The sequence below is a fragment of the Taudactylus pleione genome, unplaced genomic scaffold (genome assembly GCF_031769625.1).
Source record: "Taudactylus pleione unplaced genomic scaffold, aTauple2 ptg000397bl, whole genome shotgun sequence".
NCBI lineage: Eukaryota > Metazoa > Chordata > Amphibia > Anura > Myobatrachidae > Taudactylus > Taudactylus pleione.
The window spans coordinates 2,557,598-2,572,941 of NW_028284799.1; the positions used below are offsets into that span (position 1 = coordinate 2,557,598).

Genomic DNA, 15,344 nt, shown 5'->3' on the forward strand with positions numbered 1-15,344 from the left:
GATGAGAATAAATGCTACCAAAAAAACAACTTCATCCTAAAAAAAAAAACATTTGGCAAACAAAATAATTAAAAAATGGCAGGTAAGGGCCAAAACCAAAGTACAGATGCATGCTGGACTATGAAGTACTCACCAGGGACCAAACCAAAGGATATGTGCCAACTCAGGCCAAGAAATATATAGACAAAGAACTAAAGAAAAGAAAGCATAGAAAAAAAACAAAGCATTTGAAAAGTCACACCAACACTTCATGGCAAACATGGCAGGTAAGGGCCAAAACCAAAGTACAGATGTATGCAGGACTATGAAGTACTTACCAGACTGTAAAGACAACGAGATATTATGCAAAAACTCCCACAAACACCAGCCAACAACCATCGATAACGCATAAGTAATGGGCCAAACAGGTGCACCTTAAATAGGGTACAAAAACCTGCCTTTCATTATTAATTCCATCTTTCACAGGTGTCGTTAATGATGCATACGCAACCAATGATGCGTCAGCATCTATAAATAGTCAACAAACCAACACTAGTACTCTTGCTCTAAAAAACAACCAAACCATGGATTTTGAGGAGCATGAAACCCAAAGCACACCACAATTAAGTAAGTTACATTAACAATGTTTGCAGTTGACACTACAATAAATGACACTCTGATTTACACATGCTTCACAAACTAAACTACAAATTTACATTGTGTAGGTGTAGACCCTCAACAGGGTGAACATACTGAGGAGGCTGGCAGCAGCCAACAAAGGACGAGGCAGAGGCAGCGGCAGCCACCATTCACGAGGAACAAGTTGGAGGTCTTGGTTACAATGTGCATGGACAATATTGTCCATGCACCAAGAAATATGGGGGCTGCACAGAAGGAACGGTTATGGGACAAGATAGACAGGGCTGTGAATCAGGCTGGGAAGAGGCACCGAACCATTTTGGATATGCGAAGACGGTACATAATTGTTAGTAGGAATGTTGTTTCCAAAATGAAGTGTAAAATTATATTATTTTGAAAACTAAAATTTTTTAAATTCAAACACAGGTGGACAGACTTCAAGTATCGGCTGAAGAGGAAGCTAGCAAATAGGGTGGACCATGCCTTTGGGACAAGTGGTGGTTCCACCCCTGATTCCATCACATTAACTTCTTGGAAGAAATGACTCAGGGGTGTATTGAGGAAGAGGATGTAGTCAGCGTGTCCAATATGGACACTGACATGGCCGACTTTGGTGCTCCACGTGGTAGAGAAGGTAAGATTGTACAAAGAAAAAAAGTGCCCCCCCCAAAAAAACATTTCGACCTAAAAACAATACCAAAGCTGATCATTTATTTTTGGTTTATTTACAGACCCAGAGGAGGAAGTGCCTGCTCCTGAGGTGAGGGCTGGGCCCAGCACATATGGAGGCTCTGCAGGGGATGACCCAAATTCTCCATCTGGGGACCCTGTGGAGCCCACTCCTGGGGCACCACCCGAACCGGCAGTGTCTCTCCTCACAGAGTTGGTCGACCAGACTCAGGAGAATACATCTCCTCTCCTGAGGATGGAGACCACTCTGATGAGGATAGATGGCAATTTGCTGAGGGTGGTTGATTCCATGGAGGTATGTGCTGCGGCCCTGAGTCGGTTGGCTGATGCCCAGGAGCAGGCAAACTGAATTGCCATGCTGTAGCGGACCTCCCTTCCCAAATTACCACCAAGGACCACCACCTCTGGCAGTCCAAGAGCCACACCCCAAACTATGGTGAGCCCTATGCCTAGGCCAGAGCCAAGACCATCAAGCTCTTGCCAGGCCAGTCGGCGTGTTACACGCCAGTCGACTGTTGCAGAGCAGAATCTTCAGCCAAGCCGTCCAAAATGCCGCAAATAGTCCTGCTTATCTCCACCTTTAACAATTCCTGTGCAGTCCCCATATTTGTTGTAACCAATACCTCCAACTCCTTCCTCGTGATTTTTAAACTTTTTTTAATTTTAAGTTGTCCTTTGCATTTTGATTTTAAATTTAAAAAAGGCTGGTTTGGAAATGTAAAAACATTTTTGTATAACAAATGCAAAATGTAAAAATAAATAAAAAAAATTTGCAAAAAAACCCAAAACTTTTCTTATCATTTAATCCAAAAAAGGGTTAATCAATCCAGGCAAAAGCCATTGTAACCAAATAACTGCTGCTGGCAAGAAACTGCAAAAGTTACGGGACAAATAAAATATAAACACGTTTGCTAAGGCATCCATATAAATGTAAAAAAAAAAAGGATTCGCAATTGCTAATGCATCTAAATAATTTGACAGACAATTAGCCATGTTATTAGTAACAAATTAAACAATTATTAGGTGCTTGCATTGTGTGGTTACAAATAGAAACATCACTTCTAACATCAGTTACATTAGATAGTATCGATTCTACTATGGGGCTTATGGGAGCACATACCCTACCACAAGCTGTGCGATCATCCACACCTCAAACCTGCTCGCAGAGTTATGTATTACTACTTCCGGACTTCTATGTCGCTCGCAGCAGGTAATGTATGTATACTCCTAAATCGCCGTTCGAACGTTTGGACACGCCTGCGTTTTTAGACCACCACCCCCGTACACACCCACAAACGGCCATTCCTGTCAAACAACTATTGTGAGTCACTTCCTTCTCGCAAGCCGTACAAGCGACAGCTTTTGAGATCGCAAAGACTCATACGCACATGCGCACAACAAAGTGCACACATGCGTGGTGTGTTAACATCGGCCGCGTACGAGCGAGCGGCGCTTGCGAGCGGCTCTGAATGAGGTCCACAGTCTTAATGAAAGGACTAAGCAGTATATTTACTAACGTGATTTGACCAACAGTTTTCAAATGGCAACAGGAGGCTTGTTTGCATTGATTCCTGTTGCACCTTTAAAAATATCAGTCTAATGATCGGCAGCTTTCACAAATCGCCAGTTAATAAATATACCCCTAAGTTTCTACTTCACTGAAAAACAACAATTTGGTATTTAAATTGAAATCTAATTTAAAATACACAAGTAAAAAAGCAACAAGCAATACTCCTCTGGAGCTAATTACATAACCTCACTGGTGGTAAGGAAAAGGGATGACACCATCTTATAGAACAAGTAAATCAATAAAAATATATATTTTTCTTAAACTACATAATTGTTTTCATAGGACTGATGCAGAGGGCTTAATTCAGAGGCACAGTCGCCGCCATGGCTGAGTGTTTTTGTGGCACTGCAGCTGTGATAATATGCAAATATTACTTTCTGCCTTCCCCTTGTTTGCTATTGTGCACCTGAATGTGCAAGCACTAAAACGCCCAGTTTCAGTGTTAATGCACTGTGTAACGTCGCCGATGAGCCAAGACACTCCACCATCAGCGCACGATTGCGTGCACCATCGGCAATTGCACCTGCCCCTTTGCAGGGGCAGTATCTAAGTTTGAACATGGCCACTGTGGCTGTGGTTATGCGTCTGACAACACAGTTGCTTTCACTGACACACCCGTGACACTCACATAACACGTCCACATGATTGATTTCTTTGCTTCACTTCAGGCCACCTCCCAGTGACCACCCAGGAACGCCCATGGTTTTCCATTGCCATCTCTGATACTAGTGCCCCTGTATACATTTGTGCCTATGGGAATTTCAGAATATTTTGTGCATGTGCAGTAGTACATAATCGCTCAACTAAGTACACATCATCATTGCATGCACCTCTGTATCAGTCCCACAATGAGCACAAGGCCAGATTGCCTGGTGTAAATTGTGTGTATTCACATTCACAAGCAGGCCACATGCCCATGCTGAGTGGGGGCACATCTCCCAATTATATGAAGAGGCATTCTCACACAGCCATTGTATAGTAAGGACAAATGTAGCTGATGCCAGGCTGAAGATATGCCTGTTAGCAGGGATATCATTGGCAGGTGCCTGAGAGCTGGTACAAATATCTGTGCTGCAGACGATGAACATCAGCACAGATCTTTGCAGTGGTTTAAAAACATTAAACAATAAAATAAAACAGTCCATCTCTCAAAAGTGTTGCCAGCACCAGCACTCAGAGCCCAGATTGGTAGCACCACAATCAAAGGGTCAACCCACATGAACAAGCCACTCCTAACATTAGTCTATGGCAGGATGGTCGAAGAAAACAGAAGGCAAATGACCATTGGTGGTCTGACAAGATGGTAAATAGTTTTACCATCGACGGATGTTCACCAATGGTGTACAGTGGCTGCAGAGCTCCAATGTCTGACAGCAGTCTTAGGCCCTCATTCAGAGCCGTACGCTCTGTGCAGAGTGCACGCTCTGAATGAGGGCCGTCCTCCATAACTATGGAGCGTCCTCCTGGACGCTCGTATAGCTGTGGGTCACCACCCACAGCCTATACGAGCGTGCAGTTTGATGGCCGCGATGGTCGTGACCATCGCGACCATCGAAACTGCGTACAAAAGCCTGTGGTTGAGTTTTTCAACCACAAGGCTCGGAGTGATTTTGGCTCTATCAGAGCCAAAATCACTCCCACTGACATCACTAGTGATGTCAGTGGGCCGGCTTCTGACGGGAGGCGTTCCCGTGGGAACACCCCCATCAGGGAGGCACGCCCCCGGCACGCCCACCAAAGGGGGCGTGCTGTCAATCAACATCGACAGCACGCCCCCTTTGATCAGACACAACGAGCGAAGGAAAGTCCTTCGCTCGTAGCGTCTGGCGCATGCGGACGACGGAGCTCCCTCTGTCGTGCGCATGCTCAGTGCAGAACATCGACCCACTTGCGAGCGGACAGCCGCTCGCGAGTGGGTCTGAATCAGGCCCTTAGTCTACACATATGTATGAGAGATTGGGGGCCATTTATGATTCAACCATCAATGATTTCCTCCCGACAGATAAAAACCATCAACCATCGATGATTAACTCATCTATGGCCATCCCTAGTAGAGAATACTATGGGCCTGATTCTGAGATAGATGCTATGTCGAAATCGAACGCAGTTGAGCAATTTTTTTGTACAGAGTTGCGGCAGCAATTTCAGATGCACACACTCAGAAGTGTTTTGAAAATGTACTGGGAGTTTCTCGGCGGTGACTGGGTTGTGACAGATGGGTGGTTATACATACGCACTGTGACCGGAATTATTTTTCAACCATATTTTTACACACACCACCCCAACATCCCCCCTCACCTGTGTGGGATCACAAGATGATGTCAGGACCAGCATCCTCTACTAAAAGCTCTCTGGAGTGACATGGCTCAATAACACAGGCTGATCTGTCCAGTCTGATCAGAAGGGGGTGGTCTGGTTCCAACTAAAGCTCAGAGGCAGAACACCAGTGGAGTGTGACTGAGCAGGAAATGACAGTGTTGATAAAGTTAGGATAGCTGTTTTTTTTGGATGGGGCTGACTGTTTCATTTGTAATTGGCCCCCAGAGTTTTTGGTAGCAAGTTTTCAGTATTGCTCTATTTGTTCTGTTGGTATCCACAACTCATGTAGGCTGGACCAAACCAACTGTAGGCTGTGCCAACACAAAAGTAGGTGGGGTAAACTAAATTTTCTCTACCAGTAACATTATAGAGAGCATCCTCTTGCTCACATTATAATAAAGAAAACATCCTAGTGACACACATACAATTCAAAAAGCTTACTTGTGACTGTCATATATTACAGAGAGCATTCTTATGAGCACCATAAAATACAGAGAGTATGCTAGTGACTGCCATACAATACACATAGCGTCCAAGTTACAGCCATACAATACAGAGTGCTTCCTAGTTACCACCACATGATACAAAGAGCACTCTAGTGACTAGTATACAAGTCAGAGATCATCAAACAGACTGCCATAAAATACAGAGAACATTCTAGTTTCATAACTTAACAGCTACTTAACTGTCTGAGGTACCTGAATCCAGATCTTTTTGTCTTTGCATCAACCACATATCATCTCCTCCATCTTCTTCCCCAAATAATTGATAAGTCCACAGATACACCACTGTATGTACAATGCTCACTGAAGTCTAGTTGTGCAATGTGAACCAAAAGCCATGTGATGAGTTAACCTTCTCCCCCTTTTCAGTCCTTAATCATTCCCAATTTCTCTCCTTTTCACTTGTCACTTCATCCTTCTTTATCTTTCTCCTTATTTTCCTTCTTTCATCCTTATCTTTAATGGACTGGTCTTTTGCCCTCCTTGATAACTCTATAAACTCCACTTATGTCATTCATCCCTTACACCTCACAGCATTGGTAGAGCACAGCACATATAGTTAGTGAGCGCCAGAGAGGTGCAGACAGTACATGATGGCTACACTTTAACGGTGCTGGTCTAGTAGTAGAATGGATCCTTTCCATTACCATGTATACATTGTTGGTGGCATAGAGTGAACAACAGCAAGGGGAAGGGAGCAGAGTGTGGGAGTGTAAGCCAGTGCACATGTAAAGAAGGATGCTGGTCCCTTGGGATGGGTCAGCTACCAAGAATTAGAGACATTTGTGGCCTCCAGATGGCCCCATTAGGCCACCTTCCCACTTCCCAGAAGGGTATATGGCCAAACTGCCCCTGAAGAATGTATTACTTATCCACATTCGTTCCCCATGCGCCCACATTTAATTATTAGGCCTTCATCTCTAATTTACTTGTTATGGGTCTGATTCTGAGTTGCACGTTGCTTCATGTTCGACTGCATCTACCGAACTTTAGCAAATAGCGCAAACTATATATTAAATATATGCAGTTTTGTGTATTTCCCAGCAATTCTCTGTCAAATGGATCTTGGCTCGATTCTCATCATACATGAAATGGGTGTTTCTGGGTGTCAACTAGCATTTGTTTGAAAAGAAACTTCTGATGGCAGTGTCATGGGAGTGTCATAAAGTGAGAGTTGCGTCTTATTCTGAATCATGTATATGTCTAGCGGATGCCTATATCAGACAGATCTCTTGCATCCACGGTAGGGTAGGTGTAAGTCTTGATACTAGTGATGATGGCTGTGTCTGCATTTGAAAACAGTGGGGCAGTGCAATAGGTATGCATGAAGCTCTGCGTATAGTTGCATTAGTTTCTTGTTTGAAAAATATTTGCATTTCAATTGTGTCCACATACTGCATGCTACTCAGAATCAGGCCCTATATGTGTACATTTTATTTTAACACACATATAGCTATCAGTGGCATAACTAGGACACGGTGGCAGGCACAGCAGATGGGGGGGTTTCCTTTATAAGAAGCATCCTTCGACAGTATAGCTTCCTGCTCTGTGAGTCCCGGCATCTTCTCTCTACATCTGATCACATATCCTCCCCTTCAGTCATATTCACAATTCAAAATACAGTCACTTCATGCTTTGCAGTCAGACAGCTTACCAATGGAGCCATTTCCTATTACAAGGGAAGAGTGAGAATTCTAACTATATGAAGCTACTTTACATTCTTATTAATCTAAAATAGTCATACCTCGAATTCAAACTTAGCACCTCAAACTGGAGTGACGAGAAACACGTGACGTGTCATGTTGACACGCCTCCATTTTTCAGTTGCCATGCCCCTTTTTGGCATGCACACACAGTTGGGGGGGTGCCATTTTTTATATTGTCCTGGGCTCCAAAGACCCTAGTTACACCTCTAGTATTTATTCTTTGCAACAAGGCAAGCAAATTTAGTGTATGTATAGTGCATGGGGAGGTGAATGCTACCCCTTCATGTACAATCCCACAGAAGAGCTACTGTAACACAAATTGTTGAAAAATGTAATGATGGTTATGATGGAAAGGTGTTAGAGCACACAGTGCATCACAGTTTACTGCATATGTGGCTGCATAGCTGCAGACCAGTCAGGGTGCCATGGAGCAAAGGAAGAAGGAGGCCTAGTCTCTGGAATCACATTTTCTTTTACATCATGAGGATGGCCGTGTGTGTGTGCGTCATTCACCTGGGGAAGAGATGGCACCAGGATGCACTATGGGAAGAAGGTAATCCAACGGAAGCAATGTGATGCTCTGGGCTATGTTCTGCTGGAAAACCTTGAGTCTAGCATTCATGTTGATGTTACTTTTTTCCACCTACCTAAACATTGTTGCAGACCAAGTACACCCCTTCATGGCAATGGTAATCCCTGATAGCAGTGGCCTCTTTCAGCAGGATAATGTGCCCTGCCACACTGCAAAAATTGTTGAGGAATGGTTTGAGGAACATGACAAAGAGTTCAAGATGTTGACTTGGTCTCCAAATTTCCCAGATCTCAATCCATTAGAGTATCTGTGGGATGTGCTGGAAAAACAAGAGCCATGGAAGCCCACCTTTCAACTTACAGGACTTAAAGGATCTGCTGCTAACATCTTGGTGCCGAGTCCACAGGACATCTTCAGAAGTCTTGTGGAGGCCATGCCTCCATGGGTCAAAGCTGTTTTGCATGGGAGGGTTATACACAACATCAGGAAGATGGTTTTAATGTTATGACTGTTGGGTATATATATATATATGTGTGTGTGTGTAACGATATACTTGGATGCTAGCGCCTTTTGGTGTTATAATAATATATGTGTAAACCTTTGATTAGCGCATCAAACATAAATAAAAAATGTGTATTTTAATATAACGAATCAAGAAGATGCTAGATATAAAAATACCTTATTTACAAAAATGGCTAATTAAAGTGTTCAATGTGCAAATAATTTAAATGTGAAAAGAAAATAAATATATCATATGTAAAGTGTCACTGTGAAAAACACTTCATATAAATAATAAATATATCATATACATAAAATAAAACACAGGGGTTTGTGTATATATATATATATATATATATATCTCATACTAGCATAATTTGAAGAATAAAGAAAAAGAGGCTTTGAAAAGACTCCAACAAAATAATGAATTATTTATAAAACAAGCTGATAAAGGGGGGGGAACTAGTCATCATGGACAGGTAATTTTACATGAAGGAAGCAATAGACTCCTGACTAAAGAAGAGTTCCAGTACCTCTTACAGACTAGTCCCATCACCCCCATCTTTTATTTTCTTCACAAAATCCACAAGTCTCTGACAGAACCTCCAGGGAGACTGATTATCCCACCAGAAGGAGCTCTCAGAAGAGCCAAAGACTGCACCCGAGGCGGGGTGGTCACAAGATGACAGAGAAGGGAATGACGGCTATAAGTCCAGTTTTTAATCTGTCTAGTGTCCCACTTGATGATACACAATTGAAACTGTCAGCCAAAGGTCTAAGCTTTGTACCCACTTATAGGCACAGCGGTTTTAAGACTGCAATAGACATGTATACATTTCACAAGACACTAGTAAAACCACCGGGTAGACCAATCATCTTGGCCCAAGGGTCAGTGTTGCAGCCCCTGGCAATTTTTGTGGACAGTGAATTACAACCACTGGTGTGTGGTAATCCATTGTATCTTCAGGATACTGGACATCTATTTGAGTCTATTAGGGGCATGGGATCCCTGGATAATATCCTATTAGCCACATTAGATGTTAAGACACTTTATACGGTGATCCTACATGATAGAGGTCTGGAGGCATTAAGGGAAGCATTGATGACTAGATCATCTAAAGACATCCCTACAGAATTTTTGATTGAATTGGCAACTTTGGTACTACATAAAAATCATTTCCAATACAAAGATCGCTATTATCTACAGACATCCGGTACAGCGATGGGCTCAAATTTGGCTCCGTCATATGCCAATTTATTTATGGCTAAATATGAGAGGGAGCATATCCTATCTGCTTACGGTGATATGATTATATTTTATAGTCACTTTATTGATGATATCTTTTTAATCAGGCGTGGTTCCATCGAAGCTTTTAAATCGATGGTGACTAATTTAAACTCATTGAATTCTTCTATCTGATTTACTTACGATATCAATTCCAGAAAAATCTACTTTTTGGATGTTTTCATCAGTTACATCGATGGGAAATTATCCACTACCCTTTTTAGGAAATTGACAGATAGAAATTTGGCATTGTTGCCTACTAGTCACCATCCGACAGCTTTAAAAGAAAATTGTCGCAGTATTTAAAAGTCATACGAATAAACTTTACAGAAGCAAGTAGAGAAGTCCAACTAGAGGAGATGACGAGAAGGTTCATAGAGCGGGGTTACCAACAATCCTCTATAACCAGATGTTTGAAGAAAGCAAAACTCATGTCCTTGACTGAATTTGATGATGCCAACACTATCACCAAGAAAGAGTCTTGCCTCATATACACTACTACCTTTGATGGCAATGCTTTGACAATGCAAAAATCTCTCAAACAGTTTTGGCCTCTCATTAAAAGTGATCAAATGCTACGCTTCCATAAGATGGCACCACCTATGATGGCATATAGAAGGGGGCCAAATTTACATCAGATACTAATGAGACCTACATTATATCCTGACAAAGAAAGTGATGTATCAGACATCATGCTGAAAAGTCCTGGCAGTTACTCTTGTGGCAGTTGTGTCATGTGTGCTTCTATGATCATGGGGTCAACATTTCCTCACCCACATTCTGGTCAGAAGATTAAAATTAAATATAGATTACACTGTGCACTTGACTATTTAATATACATTCTAATATGCCCCTGTGGTCTATATTATGTAGGCCTCACGGGCAGAAGATTTGGAGACCGAATGGCCAACCATAGAGCGTCTATACGAGCAGCTCTGTTGATTGGCGCAAGTGACAAGCCGGTGGCCAGGCACTTTCTGCAACAAGCACATCCGGCAGCATCGTTAAGATGCAAATTGATTGGATACCGCCAAAGCAGGGCATTGATAGGCTTGTGGCATTAAAAAGGCGTAAAAGCTTTTGGATACATGAGTTAAACATGGTTATGCCAAGGGGTTTGAATGAATGTAACCCACTGAATGTATTCTTATAGTCATTGACCCTCAGAGGTAGTGAGACATAGATGGGTTATTCTATACTTTTCTACAACCAGTCTTTTGATTCTGGACTGATATGTTGCAATATACGCAGTATCTGAGCTGGGTATATTAATAGATACATAAGATGATATAGGTCTATATACACAATTCTTATATATTTTTAATTTCTCATATAAATTTTGCATTCATGTCTTTTTATGTACATATGTTTTTTGTAAATTGTGTTGAGTGTTCTATTAGTTATGCATGTAGATATTTGTATTATCTAATATATTGATGTATGACACGTATTTGCAATTTTGCGATAGATTTGTCCTCATTATCTACTGTGGGGATATGCAGACCCATGTACATGGTGTTTGGTTTAACTAAAGTACACTGAATTGATGTTATTCTCCATTGCAGCAGTGTAATATCAACAGATGGCTTTTATTATTATTTATTTCATATTATGGAGGTGTACAAGCATGCTGATATAGCCCTCTCAGGCTCCCATAGTATGAGAGCCAGGTAACCAAGTGTAGCTGGCTGAAATGCGGAGGCATTATGCAGCACCTCCGGCTTCGCTGGTGTGTTACATATATGCTATTTAATATGGCACCTTCAGGTTCCCATAATTGGTAACCCAGGCAACTTCATCCAGCTAGCATCTCAAGCTGGTACGCGGAAGTGCTTTTTAGCACTACCGCGCACTTCCGGTTTCGCAGCTTTTTCAGCCGTAAACGGGATACCAGTGAGCATGCAGCATGCACTTGATGATGGACTTGCATGCAGCACACTGGATGGATGCACTACATACTACATATAGCCCTGAGCTATGAGGTGAGTTAGATTTCACACACATTGTGGTGTGAACTGTACCCTCATGTTTGGCTATAACCTAGTTATGTTTTTCAGGTTTAATACCTTGAGGGGTTGTGTTAAACCAGGCGCTTTGCTTACAGCGTTATTGACTATTGAGGTATTTTGATGTAGTGATTTATAAGTCTCAGGTGGTCCCCACTTAGGTGTGTGTACATCATAATGTGTCATTCTGTATTCCTTAGTTTGATTCCATGGTTACAATGTTTCTCTGGTGAAGGGGTCTTGTTAGTACCTTGTATATTATATATTATGTATCACATATCATAATATATGTCATATATATATAATAGGTTTTTTATTGTTACTCATATATTATTAGTCATTAATAATTTTTTGGGGGAGTCTGTTAGACATGTCAGTGTGTTTTCTTTTTTTCACAGATTATGTCTCTGTATTATGTGCATTTATAATTCATTGGATGAGGTTTTGAAAAAGGTTCAAATTGGAACTGAAATGTTGACCAGATTTAGATGCATACAAGCAAGTGTAAAGCCAAATTATGAATAAAACTGTTTAAAGAATTCAAGTGGCGAGTGCCTCCTTCCTTTGGTGGAAATTCAAGATTATTTTGGGATCATTTTTGATTCTTGGAAGCACCCCAATGTTGCACTCTATATAGTTGAGAGTGCAGGGAGACCGATTATCACCGATATAGATTCCCTAACCTCACATATGTCCGAATATGTGGATATATTTCTATATAAATACATAAAAGAACTAGAGTCATATTTGAAGGACACCACAAATGTACTACAATTGTGGAAAATATTAAGTGGAAAAGATCATACATGTGGGTGACTGTAGATGTACAGTCCCTGTACACATGTATTGAGCACAACAAAGGAATCAATGCATGTAGAGAGTTCCTCGAAGCAGGCCCAATGATCACCATATCACATAGAGAATTTATATGTGATCTTATGGCTTTTATACTAAACTATAATTATTTAACATTTTTAGACAAATTTTATCATCAAATATCTGGTACAGCAATGGTGACAACTTTTGCCCCCAGTTTTGAAAATGTGTTCATGGGATGCTGGGAGAGAAACTATGTACATAACAATAACCCTTTCAAGGAGAATGTCATTTTGTACAAGAGATACATATATGATATTTTAGTAATATGGGATGGATCGAAGGAATCTTTTAAGTTGTTTTTTTCCCATATTATGGAAAACAATATGAACCTCAAGTTCACATCCAGTACTAATGACTAGTCCATTGAATTTCTTGACCTAATTCTAATGCATAGAGATATGATTTTTACAAAAACTTCATAAAACATGTCGACACTAACAGCAATCTACATTATAAAAGCAGGTACCTAAAAAGATGGAAAGACAACATACCATACTCCCAGTTTCACAGGACCAAAGGAACTTCTATCAAAAGCCGCTAACAAAACAGAACAAGTAGAAAGGTCTGAGTTATTGAAGTATAAGGAGAAGAACACCCAAAGAAACAACTTGATCCCCTTCATCATACAATGACCAGGAGAAAAGGATAAAGAATACTTTGACAAAACATTTGACAAAACATTGGCATATTCTATTTATGCACCCAATCCTTAAAGAAGTATTCCCACCAAGACCTCTGGTAGTGTAAAGGACACTCTAGCCCCAAGCTTGATATGGGATATCACCACCCAAAGAAATTACCCCATACCAAAACATGTAGGGAGTTATAAATGTGGTAAATGTAATATATGTAAATACCTACATCCACAAGGGAGAACCTTCACAAATTTGGACAACTCCGAAGACTATAAGATTAAGCAACATATGAACTGCAGTTCTACATCGATTATTTACCTCCTGGAGTGCACTTGCAACACCAAGTATGTTGGGAAGACAAAAAGACCTCCAAAGCTTTGCATACAGGAGCATATATGAAACATAAAGAATAAAGTGGAGGGACATGCCTTGTCGAAACATTTCTTCTTACACTATAAATTCAATCCAGAGGATTTAACTTTTAAAGCAATCAAGCAAGTCACCTTAGGAGAAATAGGAGGTAACTGGCAAATAAACTTTCCAAATGAGAGATGTACTGGATTTTTGAATTGAGAACCCTGGCTCCATTGGGGTTTATCAACAGCTATGAAATAGCACCTTTTTTGTGAAAAGATACTAACACTTTTTGAATATGGACAGATGGGATGTCTGGGAGTATAGTGTGTAGGATATTTGTCTACTGTCATACCACCCTTTGAACACCCAATCTTGTCTGACCTTGGAAGTTAGGCACTGTTGGGCTTGGCTAGTACTTGGATGGGAGACCTCCTAGGAAGACCAGGTGCTGTAGGCTGCTTGGAATGAATTCACACTATACACAATTTCCAGACCCCTATGTCATAAATATTCTTTCTGCTAATAACCTTATAAGGGTCTACTAAAAGGTTTAGCCTCAAGACCACATGTTTTTTTTTTCAATTAAAATACTGGTTCAATCATATCTCATTGCATAAAAATACTGTTTTTTTCATTTTTTATATTCTATATTATATTTTATTATTTTTTCATTGAAAATAGTTTTTAAGTATGTTATAACAATGAATACATTAGTTACCCTTCTTAACTTCTTGGGCCAATCCAACTGGTAGCAATGAGAGTCCATTTCTAGTTTGTTTTTGAAATAGCCTTATCTTTTAAAAAATACAAGTTGGTATAAACCTACAATTGATCCAGTAGTATGTAGCATTAAGCTTATCTGTCTGTAGATTATAAGTGAACTATAGGGCTTAAGCATACCATATAATTGGTGGATCCATTCAATATAATACCTGAACATAATAAGAAGCATTAATGTAAAAATGATTTATTTTTATGTACTTTCTCCCAAGGTGGATAATACATCAGACTGCATTCCAAGTGCAATATGATGCATTCCAATCCAATACGGGCATTTACTTAAAATTGCCAGATGTTTGAAGTCCCCCCCCCTCCAACCCATGCTACAGAGTCTCGCACCATGTTTGGGGACTTAGAGGTGACCGCCGTTGCTTCTGACTGCTCAGTGAGCAATGTGCACAGCAGAGACTGTGCGATGATGGAGAAGATGGTCCGGAAGTGGAACTAACCAAGAGATGGTCATAGATGTAATTACTGGATGAGTGCACAGGCGTAGTATAAGAAGTGAGGGCGGAAGTGACTTGTTACAAGTCCCACATTAAAGGGCAGAAGTGATGCCCGTTTTGAAAATATTAAAACAAAACACTATTTCCTCTGTGAGATTTAATAGCAGACACTAGCAGTTACCTCTTAATATATCAGCCCTTAGCTATATTTCACAATTTCATTGTTTATTGTTACCAGTAAGGAACATGTGGTGACCATACACAGGAAGTGACATCATAATAAGATCTAATGGGTTCCAGTCTGTCCAAGTTATTGAGATTTAAAAAGCTGAAGTACCTCACTGGAAACACATCCCTATTGAAGAACTCCTGAAGTAGATGAAATGCGTTGTGGGCTCCATCCACGTACCTGCATGAACGTTTTAAAATATCCTTTTTAAGATAAGCTTATTATGCAAGTCCCTACTCTAATGCTCAGAGTTATAACATGGAAATAGCTATCACATTAGTGTTAAACCCA

General features: G+C 40.7%; 1 pseudogene; it reads left to right on the forward strand.

Annotated features, from left to right (window-relative positions):
• Positions 1–13,936: 13,936 nt before the first annotated feature.
• LOC148506717 (5S ribosomal RNA) lies at positions 13,937–14,055 on the forward strand (annotated as a pseudogene).
• Positions 14,056–15,344: the final 1,289 nt, after the last annotated feature.